The sequence below is a fragment of the Aquarana catesbeiana genome, linkage group LG03 (genome assembly GCF_042186555.1).
Source record: "Aquarana catesbeiana isolate 2022-GZ linkage group LG03, ASM4218655v1, whole genome shotgun sequence".
NCBI lineage: Eukaryota > Metazoa > Chordata > Amphibia > Anura > Ranidae > Aquarana > Aquarana catesbeiana.
The window spans coordinates 519,932,792-519,948,226 of NC_133326.1; positions in this window are offsets into that span (position 1 = coordinate 519,932,792).

The following is a 15,435-nucleotide window of genomic DNA, read 5'->3' on the forward strand; positions in this document are numbered from 1 at the left end:
TAAATTGCTCGTTAGGGGAAGTTAGATTTGCCTCTGTTCCAGCTTGGCTGACGTTGCATGTGTTTCCATACTGGGCCGGTGGGTGTTGTTGTTACTATTGGCTAGTGTTGGAAAGGCAACGTGTTAAAGCGTATGGATGCTCTTCTGTCCCGGAGACAACTCGGTGGAGGTGATCCTCCAAGTGGGATTCTGGGAGAGGGTATTTATGGGACAGACGGCATGTTTTAGGGTCGTTTTACAGCCACCTGCTGGCCCTCCTGGCCGGCCGACAGGTATGCGTTAGAGTGCTACCTCGTGGTCCTCCGTTCCGGAGGCCCGCGTCGCTGCGGCGCATGGGTGGGCCCAGAAGCTTGTCTGGGGCCTACTACCGCAGCCAAGGAATGGTCCTGAGCTGTTTATCCAGAGTGAAGAAGCTGGACAACCGAGGAGATCCCAGGGGAGGACCCGTCTTGGAGGGATCACGCAGCGTGCTGGTCTGGAGAGGGGCCTGGTGACTCGGTTGGAGGACGTATCCTAAAGTAACTTTACAGCATGGTGTTGCCGGGTTTGGCTTAAAGGTTCAAGCACTGTGACTGACATTCACCACAAAACCAATACATCCTGTGCAGAGGATCGTACGGGTTTATTCCAAGCAAGTCTGTGGCAGAGACTTTTGTTCGTGCTACGTACTGGCTGCTAGGCAAGTGAGAGAGGCCTATCCAGGCGAGCAAAGAGTGTGTCCCACGAGGGGAGTGCATTCTATTGTAATATTCAACTCTAAAGGACATTTGTCAAGAATCCTACAGAAAGGTATTTGAGCTTTCCCTGCAGTTTCCCTTCTGCCTCTTTCCTGCTACTTCCTTCGTTAATGGTTCAATAAAGCATTGAAAACGTACTCCAGTGTTGGTGCTTATATCGTCCGGAGGTAAACTCAACGGGACCCTAGACCCGGTGCCGGTAAAACAGAGGGAAGGAGAGTGAAGGTAACAAGCCCGCTTAAACCAGCAGCTCCGCCGAGAGTTATTGCTACATATATATATATATATATATATATATATATATATATATTACACACACACATTGTATATACTCACATACTACATTTTTTTTATATAATAAAAAATACAGAGTTTTTAGTTGCACATTTCAAAATGCTATGCAACAAATAAAATTCTGTTTTTAATGCGAATGTTTGTTTTTTGTTTTTCCTGCCAGTAAGTGCGCTGGGAAGCAAATTTAATTTTGTTTGCTCTGTAGCAAGCCCTTCCACATGCACCTTCCTATAAAAGCTTGTTATAAATTAGAGTGGTTGCCTTTTTGTTTGGCTATACATAGCTTTATATCCCTAAATAATACATATTAAAGAGGAACTGTATCTGAGCACCACAAACTGAAATTTGATATTTAATACATTTTTAAAATTCAACGCAAACTCACCAGTCCATCCATGTCTCCATGCTTTAACTTGTTGAGAAATCACTTGGAAACACATCCCCCTAGAATTTCTAGACATGGCCATCTTGAGTAAGGGCAGATGATTCATGTAATATTTACTTTTGGAATCAATTTGCCCTTAGCTTAGGCATGCAGGCAGGAGGGCACGCTTAGCTGAGAATTCCCTTCCTCCAGATGAAAGAAAATAAAATGCCCTTGAAGACTCCTGGGATATATGGCTTTTAGGGTTGCCACCTGTCCGGGATTCACCCGGACAGTTCGGGTTTGGAATCATGCGTCCAGGTTTCAGACTGCCTGAAAGCCAGACACATTATTCACGACTGGACTATGGCTTCCCAGCAGGGTTGCTGGCTGCAGCTGTCTAAGCTGAGAGTGTCTGTTACACTCTCTTTCATGCTGCCCAAAGTCAGCACTAACAATCCCCCCCAAACATATACATAGATGGAAGAGGAGAGAGGGCTCGATCTGCACCTCTTCCAACCGCCCCTACCCCTCTGTGTCTGCTCACACTCCAATCCTCAGCGCTGTGCCTCAGAACAGGAAAGTGGGGGCCGGAAATTTGAAGTCTAGCACCCTAAGATACATCTGGATGAGAGGTGCTGACTGCCAAGGGGTGAGTGAGCTCACCATCCATCCCTGTCTGTGACTGAAGTCTCCCTTCTTTCCCCTGTCTCTGAGTGAGTACACTAAGGTAAATCGGGGTTCTCAGAGCACTCCTTACATCAGAGTTTCCCTTTACACCAGAGGCCACAGTGTTCCCCCTTACACAGAGTCCTCTCCGTACATCAGAGTTCTCAGTGTTCCCTCTGAAATCAGGGTTCCCAGAGCATCCCTTATGCTAGAGTCCCCAGATTTCTCCCTAACATTAGAGTCTGCAGAGTCCCCTCTTACAGTGAAAGGGAACTCTGTGAGTTCAGATGTATAAGGGGAACTCTGTGGACTCTGATGTAAAGGGGGACTCTTGGTATTAACCTCATATGATTAGAATGTAGCTGTTATTTATTAGCAAAATATATGTATAAAAAAAATTGCTGTGTGCCGCTAAAGTGTTCGGGTTTGACTTGAAGAAAAGGTGGCAACCCTATTGACATCTTTTCTCTAAGCCAGAAACCACGAGGCAACTGAAGAAATGTAAAAAAACATTTAAAAATAAAGAAAAAGTGTTAAAACAAGTATGTATGATATACTTTCCTATCTATTTATTAACGCAAGCAGCATAACAATTAAAAATCATTGGGCCATTGATTCTGTATGGCTCAAATCGCACCACATCCGCTTCAAAATCATGCAGGACTCTTTTTTTTTTTTTTGCAACACCAGAATCAGATTGCATGGGTGTTCCCACCCATGCGATCTGATTCTGCAAATCACACTGCGTTTTGTGAACCGATTTTTGGGTGTCGGTAACTTACCATACAAACCCGCAGCGGTTTGCATGAACGGGGTGCAATTTTGACGTGGTGTGGAAACCGCGCAGCATTTCCTCCAAATTCCGCACTGTGTCAACCTTGGGTTAACTAAAACTCTAGTGGAGGTGGAGAGGAGGAGGAGCCGGATGTGGGTGGGGTCGGGTCAGAGCTGAGCCTGGGCTGCTGGGTGTCCCTCACACCATGATGCCTGCTAAAACAGGCCCGTGGACCATGCACTAGTCTCTGGCCGCCCCCCCCCCCTTCACCCCTGTCCGAACGGCGTTGTCGGTTCCGGCGGTCTCAGCTCCCGGTCTCTCGTCCTTGGGCTCCAACGGAGGAGGGTGGAAACGGGGGGAGCGGTGCCCTGACTCCTTAGTTACAGCGGCCGCTGCAGACAGGATTTTGGACGGCTCCACTGAACCTCCGCAAACGGGGGAGAGGAGGGGAGAGGAGAGGAGACATGCACGGTCCATTACCCATCAGAACCTAATGGGACGGCTCGCCGGGATCGAGGGGGAGAGGAGGGATTGAGAGTAGCAGAGAGTGATAACCCGATACAGAACCTGATACAGAAGCTTGATGGTAAAGTCAAAGAAATCGCATGGAACAGGCGCATGCCCTAGGAGAGAAGAAAGTGGGTAAGACTCTGGTTCTTTTAGCTGCCTGAAGATGGGTAAGTGATGCATTAAATCACTTGTTGCTAAAGTGCAAGGATACCTGCTCATATTGTGTCAGTTACTGCGACTTTCCACTTGCGACTATATCGCATCAAAGTAGCATCAAGTATAACATCATTCCCTACACTAATCTTGGTCTGCTGTTGTATTTAAGATGGCTAAGTGAGGCCTCGGACTATTTCCAACATTGCTAATCTGCCAAGCTGTATAGAAACATTGCCTTATATGTGTCTTTATATTGCCTTATTAGTATACGTGACTCTACCATAACAAGACTCCTCTCTCATATGAAACTATTTCATACTAATAAGCTGGTTTATATCGGTGCTGGGGGGTGGGTAAGGGACGCAAAGAAGTACTCTCAGTAGTGTCAATCTATATGGATACTGCACACTTCTGTTTGACCAGTACACCGCTGCACCTGCATATGCGACTTTGCTGCAACTTGAGATCACAAATACACAATATCTCACTATAACAATAGGCTGACTTATTCCTGTGTCGGAAGTTGGGTGTATGATATAGCGGACTAATCCCATTGATGTAAGCAGTATGGAAATAATCGCATTCTAGGGGACTGCCGTACTGATCCACATACAAAAGTGACTGTAGTATAATAATATATCGCTAAAATATAACACTATAAGTGGAGTAAATACTACGGTGCAACGAATTAAATATTTTGGGGGATCAAGGTAATCCCCAGTGCCATAGGGAAAGTCAGAAAACACACCACACATAATAGAGGAGGAACCACTAACCAGGTATAGGTAGAAAAAATGAGAGGAAGATCAACAAAAGGACCTGCAAATCCACCCAGAACAAGTGCAAGCCCGGGAACCATCAGAAAATATATGATGAATGAAAGTAACAAAGAAAGTAATTCAACAGGTGCAAAGAATAAAACGCCAGATCGAACGGCTAAAATGGGTACAAGAAAACAAATGGCGGAGATGGATTCAAGACCCCCCAGTAACGAGGTAGAAGTAGAAACTGCAGAAGAAATCCAGCAGGCAAACCAGCTCCCTACCAAGGGAGAAATCGCTGAAATGTTTGCGAAACTGGAGGCCTCAATCAGAGGTGAGATCAGCGCTGTAAATGAGAACATGAGCCACCTATTAACCAGAGTGGAGGAAGTTGAAACAACAGTGGACAAACAAGGAGAAGAAATAAGAAAATTGAGACAGCAGATAGAAGTGCTGCAGAAGGAACAGAGGTATATAAGGTACAAAATGGAAGACCAAGAAAATCGCAGCAGAAGAAAAAACCTCCGGATTAGAGGCCTCCCGGAAGCGCATGGTGAAAAAGAAAACCTACAGGAAAAAATGGAGGAAATTTTCAAAGATTTGAAGAGCCCTTGCAATATCAGCGGTAATTTAAACCTAGACAGAGTCCATCGAATTAGGAAACCAGCCGAAATTAGGGGAGACACTCCGCGGGATGTAATAGTGCGATTCCATAGCTTCCGGGACAAAGAACAGATTAGCATGAATTTAAGGAGAAACCCACAGGTGAAGTACGGTGAAACAAATTTACACATCTTCCAGGACCTAGCCGCAGAAACTCTAAGCAGAAGAAGAATTTTGAAGCCATTACTAGCTGCCTTAAAGGCGAACGAGGCCCAATACTCCTGGGGCTTCCCTGCCAATCTTACTGGACGTAAGGACGGCCGAAAGGCGGTGCTGAGATTTCCGGAGGAGACCCAGAATTTCTGCGATCGACTTGGAATCCCAGTAATGGAGATCCCGGGGTGGTGGGAGAAAAGCGGAAGTCAGGAACACTTAGGGGACCCTGTCACTTGGAAACCAATACTAATGACAAAAGAACACAGGGACTGAAAGAGGCCTCGAATGTTAAAAGTGATTGAAAATGGATTTGTCTTTCTCTCTCTCTCTCTCTTCCCTCTTTGTTTCTCTCTCTATACGATCTATTGTCGGTGGGGGCGGGGGGGGGGGGGTGGGTGGAGGGTGTGTGGGAGGGATGGCTGGGATTACACCCAGGGGGAAGCTCTTGGCCAGACTAGACCCTCCTCCTGAGCTCAACCTCTGGGGAGTAAACCGTGTGGCCAGGTGGAGTGGGTAGGCCAGGGTTTCTTTTTTCTTCATTCAGGGGGCTCATGTGGCACCCCAATACTCCCCCCAACTTGATGGGAAAGGGGAAAAGGCGAGGGGCTGGGCGGGAGGGATTTGGGGGGAGGGAGGTGGGTGGGCAGGAGGAGGGGGGGGATGGGGGGGGAGGGTACACGGGTGGAGAGGGAGGAGGGGGGTTGAGGGAGGGGGGGTGGGGGGGTTAAGGGTAGGACGAGACCAATCCAATCCTTGGTGGATCCGACTATTCAGCCAGGAGGGGCTACGTAAAGGTGTAAATGGGGCTAAAATAACAGGATGGCTGGGATAAATATAGTCACATATAATGTGAGGGGCATCAACTCCCCCATAAAATGTGCGAACATAATGGGAGAATTGAGATCCCTGAAAGCAGAGGTGGTCCTCCTTCAGAAGACCCACCTATACCTAGGCAAAAGCAAGAGAATAGCTACAAGCGAGTTTCCGTACTGGATCTATGGAGACTCCCCGATAAGAGGGGCAAAAGGAGTGGCGATTGGTTTTGCAAAGGGAGTTGGGTTCACAATAGAGGAGAGAGTAATTGACCCGGAGGGTCGCTTCTTGTTCATAAGAGGTAGCTTGAAAGGGATGGAATGTTCCCTGGCAAATATCTACTGCCCAAATAATAACCAAGCAAGGTTCCTAGTGGGAATCTTGGCAAAGTTTGAAACCTTTAAGAGAGGTAGGGCCATTATCGCAGGAGACTTCAATATATGTTTAGAGCCAGGTAAAGACAGTACGTCGCGTGCTCGGGGGTCCGAAGGCAAGTGGATGAAAAAACTCAGGAAAAAACTGCGTCATCAGCAGCTGGTAGATATATGGAGGATGCAACATCAGAACATAAGAGATTATACCTTCTATTCCCCCGTTCACGCGACATACTCTAGGCTGGACTTATTCTTCGTGGAGCATCGCTATGTGGAAGAGGTTGAGGGTACAAGCATAGGGCCAATGACGTTCTCGGACCACGCCCCGGTTAGCCTACAAATAAAATTAAGCAAGCATGAAACACGGAGCAGTAGCTGGATACTAAATGAGGACCTCCTACATGATGAAAAGATAGACAAACTTATTAAAGAAGAACTAGAATTTTACTTTAAAGTTAATACCGCTGAGGAAACATCAGAAACTATGGTCTGGGAGGCCCATAAAGCCTATATCAGAGGGATCATGATTAAGGCGGGGGTAGAGAAAAAGAGAAGCCAGGGAGAGACCTTTCGCGTGCTTCAGGAGGAAATCATTAAATTAGAGCAACATCATAAGAAAAAGGGGGATAGCGAAACACTGGCAAAACTATTTAGGAGCAGGGAGGCTATACGGCAGTTAATTGAACAGGAAAATAGGAAGAAGTATAACCTTGTTAAAAAAGAAAGGTATGTAGGCAGTAACCGACCTGGTAGACTCCTGGCAAAGATATTAAGTAAAAAAAAAAATAACAAATATATCGACAAGATAAGATCTAGAACAAACGAGATCCAATATAGGGATCCAGATATTGCAAGGACGTTCCAAGAATTCTACAGTGAGCTTTATTCCATAAATAGAAATGTAACAACTAAGGAGAGGGAACAAAAACAAGCGAAGATCAAAAATTACCTAAGTGAAGTGGGAATGACTAAATTATCGGAAAATGAGCATACCACACTGGAGTCCCCTATTACAGAGATTGAAGTTAGAAAGGCAATTAGAGAAACACAAGTAGGTAAGAGCCCAGGACCGGATGGGTTGACAGTGCTTTATTATAAAAAATACCAAGACTATCTAATCCCTAAACTGTGTGCCTATATGAACGACATAGGAGACAAGGGGGAAATGAGCAGAGAAGCCCTGGCAGCCAATATTACGGTTATTCATAAAGAGGATAAGGATGCGACAGTTTGTTCAAACTATAGGCCTATTTCCCTGCTAAATGTGGATACTAAATTATTCGCAAAAGTGATTGCGAGCAGAATGAAGCAGGTAATAGAGAAGATCATACATCCGGACCAGGTGGGGTTTATTAGAGGTAGACAGGGACGGGATAACAGCATCAAAACCCTCCTAGTAGCCCAGGAAATCAAAAAGAGCGGAGTCCCAGGTCTACTTCTATCCATAGACGCTGAAAAAGCGTTTGATAGAGTAGACTGGGACTTCATGATGAGTACGCTCGAGGAGGTAGGCTGTGGGGAGAGGATGTGTAAATGGATTAGGGCCTTATACTCAAGACCATCGGCAAGAGTGAAAATAAATGGGACCTTCTCGGACCCAATCGACATGTACAATGGTACAAGGCAGGGGTGTCCAATCTCCCCCATGCTCTTCTTGTTGACGTTAGAACCCCTTCTATTAAGGATAAGACAGAATAGGGATATTAGTGGGGTCGTAATAGGGAATATGGAATACAAACTGGCCGCCTTTGCAGATGACATCCTGCTGTATATAACCCAGCCAAGGATATCCCTACCAAATATCATGGCTAACCTAGTAGAATACGGAAAGTTATCAAATTTCAAAGTAAACCCAACTAAATCTGAAGCACTTGAGATAAACCACTTCAAGGAGAGTGACCACTCCTACCAAAAACACTTCCCCTTTGTGTGGGGGAAAAAAGAACTGAATTATCTGGGGGTCAAAATCACTACATCAACCGAAACGCTATACCAAGCGAACTTTATAGCACTGTTAAACGAGGTAAAAGCTGAATTGAGTAGAATTCATCTGGGTCAACTATCCTGGGCGGGAAGAATCAACATATATAAAATGGTTATACTGCCGAAAATAACTTATAAAATGCAAATGATACCAATAACACTCCCACATACATACCTCAGAAGGCTACACTTAATGTTTTCAAAATTTATTTGGAGGGGAAAGTCACCTAGATTAAAATTCTCACAATTGATTAATACTAAAGGTAAAGGGGGATGGGGAGCACCAGATATAAGGAAATATTACGAAGCTATCGCTATAGCCAGAGTGACTGAATGGGTCAAAAACATAGAAAAACAATGGGTAGTAATAGAAAATAAAATTAGTGACACTAAACTGGATAAGATTATATGGATTTCGCCTCAACAGAGAAAGTACAGCACTGAAACGCATGCAATCACTAAACACGCACTTAAGATATGGGACACCCTTCACAGAAAGGAACACTGGGAGTATAACTCACCCTTAATGCCACTTAAAGATTTAGAACAGTTTGCACCAGGGAAAGAGGAATGGTTTGGTAAATGGTTACTAGAAGAAAATATACAACTAAAAGACATAATGCATAGGGGTCGAATATGCTCATTCCAAGAGATGCAGGACAAAAGAGATATGTTAGTCATTAACCCCTGGCGCTATAGCCAATTAAAACACTATGTTGGTTCACTCCCACAGCCAATAAGATCGGTGGATAATTTAACACCACTAGAAAAAATATGCGTGGATAGAGAGGGGAGGGGGGGTTTCTCCCGGATATATAAAGTTCTAGTTGATTTAGAAAGGTTAGAAACCCCGGACTATATAGGGAAATGGGAAAAGGAGTTAGGGAGAAATCTTACAGATACAGAAGTCTCCCTGATCTTGAAAAGAGTCTCAGCCACTTCAGTTAATAGTAAACTCCTAGAATTAAATTTTAAATGCCTGACCAGAATGTACCTGACCCCCGATCGGGTGCATAAAATACATAGGGATAAGTCGCAATTTTGTTGGAGGGGCTGCTCAGAGATGGGGTCAATGGCCCATATCTGGTGGCTATGTCCGGAAATGAAAAGGTTTTGGGGCGAAGTAAGAAAATTTATCAAAGTGATAACAAACTTGGACGTCCCAAATGACCCTTGGATCTGTTTATTCCACATGAGTGATATGCCGACTAAAACATATCTCAGAACACTTTTGCCACATCTTATTGATGCAGCTAAGAGCTTAATCCCTAAGTATTGGCAAAGGAAAGAGAGGCCAAAGATGAGGGAATGGTTTAATAAAATTAATGAGATTCAGTGCTTGGAGTACCTAAGATTTAGCGAAGGGACAAAAATGGGGGCCTTTGAAACAAAATGGAAAGACTGGGAAAAATTTAAAGAATCTCCAAATGCGGTTGGGATGTGGTCTACATAAGTAGAGGAATGCAGAGGACTGGATGGATATGGTCTCGGGGGGGGGTAGGGGGTGGGAGGGGGGGATGGGTAAAAGGGAAGCATTAGCTATCGTTGGGATAATTATGTATCCTCTTTTGTTTTGTAATATACTAAATTGGAGTACCAAGCAAATGTAAAGCCACGATGATGTGACGATAAGATGGGAAAGAAATTTGAATATTAATATTTGAAAAATCTTTTCCCGGGAGAAACCTTCAAGCTGAAGTGGCAAAAAAAAAAAAAATTCCGCACTGTGTCAGTGTGAACCAGGCCTTAGTGTAAAACAATATGCAAAAGCATTTGATATTTGAAAAGCATTCTAGAGCTCCAGGCAAGTGACAGTGCCTAGGCGGAGATTATATCATCTCTCTGCTGCAGGCAGGAGAAAACATTTCCTCAGTCTCCTCTACCCCAGCGATCGCTCCAACTGTAGCATGTACTGTACCTCTGTAAGGAGTCACAAGCTAAGGGACTGCAGCAGGCACTGATCTATGTCAGATATTTGAAGTACAGCCAAGAACTGCACAGGCACCAGGCTTTACATGATGGTATAATATATGATCCTGTATTTCAGACAAAAAGAAGGTGCTGACCTGGCTGGATAATGTCTGAACATATATGGCGTGATCGTTTTGGAGAGAAAAGCAGATGAAGGCATTGTAAGGGGAGTACTTTGATCTCAGTGAGAGGTAATAAATACCTATGTTACAATTACACAGTTCATAGCTTGCGATACATTTACACAAAAGCCTAGCAGCCATAATTGTAAGAAATATATCTGATGCTAGTTCCACTTTAGGGACTACATTTAGCGTTAAGCCCCATACACACTATTAGATTTTCTGCAGATTATTTTCTTCAGATTTACCAAAACCATGTAGTGCAAGGGCCTGTCTGATTGCATACAACTTGAAACTCCTAAGGTTTGACCTCATATTATATGGTTTTGGTAAATCTGAAGACAAAAATCTGCAGAAAATCTAATAGAGTGTATGGGGCTTTAGAGTCAGGTTAAGCATTAAAGGTTAAAAGTGAAGGTAGTGGTTGGGGTTATGCATTAAGTGATGGAGGGGGACAGCTAAAGCTGAACTCCAGGCAACCAGACCAATAAAATACATATAAGGAAACTATTTTATCTGCTAAAGGATTTGTTTTTGTGTCCGTCCAGTCCTGAGATTTGCACAACTCTGCTACACTGCGCAGTCCTGTCTCACAGGGCAGCAGATCTGATTTTTAGAGAGGGATTAGAACCCCTGTCAGTTTTTACTGCTGTCTGTGCCCCTGTTAGGGAGGTTCGCCCTCTATTTGTCCTGTTTATCGTTTTTATGAGAGTGAAAGAAAATCCCAAATTTGGGTTGTTACCAGAAGAGGTTTAGAATGGAAATCTTCCAATAGGGACACTAGTTCTGTTGATAACCAGGGATTCCCTCTCTTTGAAGGGATTTCCACTCCTGTTTCGCATATGGGACAGGAAGTGAAGAAAAATCTACCCAATGGGACAAAGATGGACAAAAAAATGATAGGGGCTGTAACCCTCCCTTACTGTATCCAAAACAAAGAAAAAAAAAACAAAAGTGATGAATATAAAGCTGCTATAATTTGCATTGTTTATATCTGCCTGGAGTTCAGCATTAAAATGATTGGAAAACTTGTTTTTTTTTTCTATTAACCACTTCAGCCCCGGAAGGATTTACCCCCTTCCTGAGCAGAGCACTTTTTACAATTCGGCACTGCGTCGCTTTAACTGCTAATTGCGCGGTCATGCAATGCTGTACCCAAACAAAATTTGCGTACTTTTCTTCCCACAAATAGAGCTTTCTTTTGATGGTATTTAATCACCTCTGCCGTTTTTATTTTTTGCGATATAAACGGAAAAAGACCGAAAATTTTGAAAAAAAATGATATTTTCTACGTTTTGTTATAAAAAAAATCCAATAAACCCAATTTTAGTCATACATTTAGGCCAAAATGTATTCGGCCACATGTCTTTGGTAAAAAAAATGTCAATAAGCGTATATTTATTGGTTTGCGCAAAAGTTATAGCGTCTACAAACTAGGGTACATTTTCTGGAATTTACACAGCTTTTAGTTTATGACTGCCTATGTCATTTCTTGAGGTGCTAAAATGGCAGGGCAGTACAAAACCCCCCCAAATTACCCCATTTTGGAAAGTAGACAACCCAAGGAAATTGCGAAGAGGCATGTTGAGCCCATTGAATATTTATTTTTTTTGTCCCAAGTGATTTAATAATGACAAAAAAAAAAAAAAAAATACCAAAAGTTGTCACTAAATGATATATTGCTCACACAGGCCATGGGCATATGTGGAATTGCACCCCAAAATACATTCGGCTGCTTCTCCTGAGTACGGGGATACCACATGTGTGGGACTTTTTGGGAGCCTAGCCGCGTACGGGGCCCTGAAAACCAATCACTGCCTTCAGGATTTCTAAGGGCATAAATTTTTGATTTCACTCCTCACTACCTATCACAGTTTTGAAGGCCATAAAATGCCCAGATGGCACAAAACCCCCCCCCCCAAATGACCCCATTTTGGAAAGTAGACACCCCAAGCTATTTGCTGAGAGGCATGGTGAGTATTTTGCAGCTCTCATTTGTTTTTGAAAATGAAGTATTTGCGCAGTATTTGCGCAGCGATTTTTCAAACGCATTTTTTGGGGAAAAAACACACTTTTTTAAATTTTAATGCACTAAAACACACTATATTGCCCAAATGTTTGATGAAATAAAAAAGATGATCTTAGGCCGAGTACATGGATACCAAACATGACATGCTTTAAAATTGCGCACAAACGCGCAGTGGCGACAAAATTAATACATTTTTAAAAGCCTTTAAAAGCCTTTACAGGTTACCACTTTAGATTTACAGAGGAGGTCTGCTGCTAAAATTACTGCCCTCGATCTGACCTTCGTGGTGATACCTCAAATGCATGGTGCAATTGCTGTTTACATTTGACGCCAGACCGACGCTTGCGTTCGCCTTAGCACAAGAGCAGGGGGGGACAGGGGTGCTTTTTTTTTTTTTTTTTTTTTTTTTTTTTTCTTTATTATTTTTTTGCTTTTTTATCTTATTTTTAAACTGTTCCTTTCATTTTTTTTTTTTAAATCATTTTTATTGTTATCTCAAGGAATGTAAATATCCCCTATGATAGCAATAGGTAGTGACAGGTACTCTTTTTTGAAAAAATTGGGGTCTATTAGACCCTAGATTTCTCCTCTGCCCTCAAAGCATCTGACCACACCAAGATCGGTGTGATAAAATGCTTTCCCAATTTCCCAATGGCGCTGTTTACATCCGGCGAAATCTAAGTCATGAAATGCTCGTAGCTTCCGGTTTCTTAGGCCATAGAGATGTTTGGAGCCACTCTGGTCTCTGATCAGCTCTATGGTCAGCTGGCTGAATCACCGGCTGCATTCTCAGGTTCCCTGTTGAGACAGGAGAGCCAGAGAAAAACACGGAAGACGGTGGGGGGGGCATTCCCTCCCACTGCTTGTAAAAGCAGTCTAGAGGCTAATTAGCCGCTAGGATTGCTTTTACATGAAAGCCGACCGCTGGCTGAAAAGAATGATACCAAGATGATACCTAAACCTGCAGGCATCATTCTGGTATAACCACTCAAAGTCGTGAATGGCGTACCTGAAGACAAAAAAATGGTTAACAATAAAGCACAGTAAACGGTAAAGTATAAAAAATTGCATACCTGAAAAGCAAACTTGATAAAACATAATAACAATAAAACATTGCAGAATAGAATACAGTAAAAAAGAGCAGAACAATAGAGAGAATAGAGAGAGAGAGAGAGAGAGAACAATAAAACGACAACTATTTTTTTTTTATTTTATATTTTTGTTTGTGTTTTTTTTTTTTTTACACTTTTTTTTGTAACTGTAACTTTTATAACTGTAACCGGTTCCAGGTTCGGGTCTCTCAAAATGCGATGGCATCTTGGGAGACCCTGTGAAAGTGTGCCTAGTCTGTGCAGTGCTGTACCCTACGCTAATACTCAACTAGTGTATGGTAGCGTTCAAAACATTCACCAATGCAAAGACCAGGATTGTCAGGACAGGAGGGACAATAATAGCGGGTGTCACGCCTATATCCGCGCTTGCTGCAGACACAACATCTTTTTTGGGGGGGTTCGTTGGGTAGGGGTACTCGGGAGGACATAAAGAAAATGCCTCTCATGCAGCCGACTGCATTTGGTTGGGGATGTGAATGGGGGAAGTACGGGTGCTGCAGAAGTGGTGGGTTCCCAATTAGGATTGGCGAATGCAGCAGGAAGGGAATTATGGGCACGACGGGCCTGTGTTTGTCTTCTTGGTGGCAGCGGGACACTACTTGTGCTTGCCACCTCACCAGCTTGAACTGCACTTATGGGACTCGCCACGTCACCACGTGTTACTGCAGTGCTGGTTTGACTACGACCGGGGTGTACTAGGCCGCTGGTGCTTGCCAGTTCACCAAAACGCTACCAAAAAAACTGTTAGCGATCCCAGGGATCAGGCCTGACTCTGCGAATGCTGCAGTTATGCATTTAGTGTTTTGTAAGTGACAGTGATCGATCGATACTGCACTTGGGTGGGCTGGGCTGGGCCGGGCGGAGGGGCAAAACGCAGGTGTTAGCAGGTATCTGGGCTGATCCCGCTAACACTGCGTTTTTGGGAACCCTAAACTGCTGGGGACGCTAGTATAGATCTGATCGGATCAGATATTGATGCGTTGAGATACTATACCACTAAGGGAGGCTTATGCTGCGTGCGTGGGTGTTAGCGATACTGGCGCTAATCTGACGCTGCCTGGGGCGACGCATATCACCGCCGGGTGATCAGGGGGCTAAACCTTTATTCGGTAATAAACGGCGGGTGCCCTGACACTATAAAAAATAAATGAACTAACCGGCGTCACCCGTAACGGTTATACGGTGATCAGTGGTGAAAGGGTTAACTAGGGGGCAATCAAGGGGTTAAAACATTTATTAGATAGTATATGGGGGTCCCTGACGCTATAAAACGCTGACGCCGAACCTAAATATTTACGTCCCTAACTAGCGTCACCAGTGACACTAATACAGCGATCAGAAAAATGATCGCTTAGTGACACTGGTGACGGGGGGTGATCAAGGGGTTAAAACTTTATTAGGGGGGGTTAGGGGGGTACCCTAGACCTAAAGGGGGCTAATACTAACTGCCCTTCCACTTCTAACTGTCACAAACTGACACCATGCAGTAATCAGGAAAAAAAAAAAAAACCTGCTTGGTGTCAGTGTGACAGGGAGGGGGGAGGGGTGATTGGGGGGGGATCGGGGGGCGATCGGGGGGGGGGGGGATCGGGGGTGTAATATATGCCTGGCATGTTCTACTGTGTTGTGTTTTACACTTACTCAGATGTCTTCTCTCCTCGGCGCCGGAACGGAAACTGCCGAGCCGAGGAGAGATGACATCACATCCTCTGCCTCTGTGTACTATACAGAGGCAGGGGATGTTTCTCATTGGCTGGGAGCGATCGCGAGGGGGGGCCACAATCGGATGGCCTCCCCCTCGCCTCTCAATGCTCCCACACAAATGCCGACCGCCGCTGGCACCGGGGGGGTACGTGATTTTGCCTGCCCGTGCCATTCTGCTCACGTATATAGGCGTGAGGCGGTCGGCAAGTGGTTAACATAATAAACATGTTATACTTACCTAC